Genomic DNA, 702 nt, shown 5'->3' on the forward strand with positions numbered 1-702 from the left:
CTGCAATAAACCTCCCTCTAAGTTCCCCACAAAAAAACGAACACGTTTTAGGGCCACATTGTTGAGCTGATAGAGGTCATCTCCATCCTGGGCCTCATTCATTACCTACTCTTATCCTCTTTCTAAGGGTCATGAAACTTTTCATAACATTAACCTAATTCTCCTAACCTGATACATTAATTCTCCTAACCTGCTGTGTAAGTTCTCCTATACCAGCTACGAAAAGTCAATTTTAATAAAAGCTGTATCCCTTCTCGACCAAATCCTTTCTTAGTCCCCATCTTCCATGGAGCTTGTGCTGGTCACTGAATAACCCAACRCCTGAACTACATGCCAGCCGCTCTTTGCATTTACTTCAGCCATTATTCATGTTGAACATCATCACGTTTTGTCGTGACACGGGTATCAATAAAACTGAAGGCCCTGGAGACTCTCACTGGGGGCCACAACCATAATTCACACACTCATTCTGGTCTTAAGTGTTTTCACTCCCCGGTTCCCATGGGGCAGGGAGAACATGCAGTGATCTGTCCTGTCGCCTACGGATACAACCTCTTAGCTCCTCCACCACATCCRTTCAGCCATAGCATGGCATGTTTATGTATTTTGCCATAATCCAAACATACTGTCTGCATACCACAGCATATGAGTAGCTGGAGGGAGGTGATTTTAAGTGAATCTCTCATTATTCATTTATACCCA

This window comes from Salvelinus sp. IW2-2015, linkage group LG27 (genome assembly GCF_002910315.2).
Source record: "Salvelinus sp. IW2-2015 linkage group LG27, ASM291031v2, whole genome shotgun sequence".
NCBI classification, from domain to species: Eukaryota; Metazoa; Chordata; class Actinopteri; order Salmoniformes; family Salmonidae; genus Salvelinus; species Salvelinus sp. IW2-2015.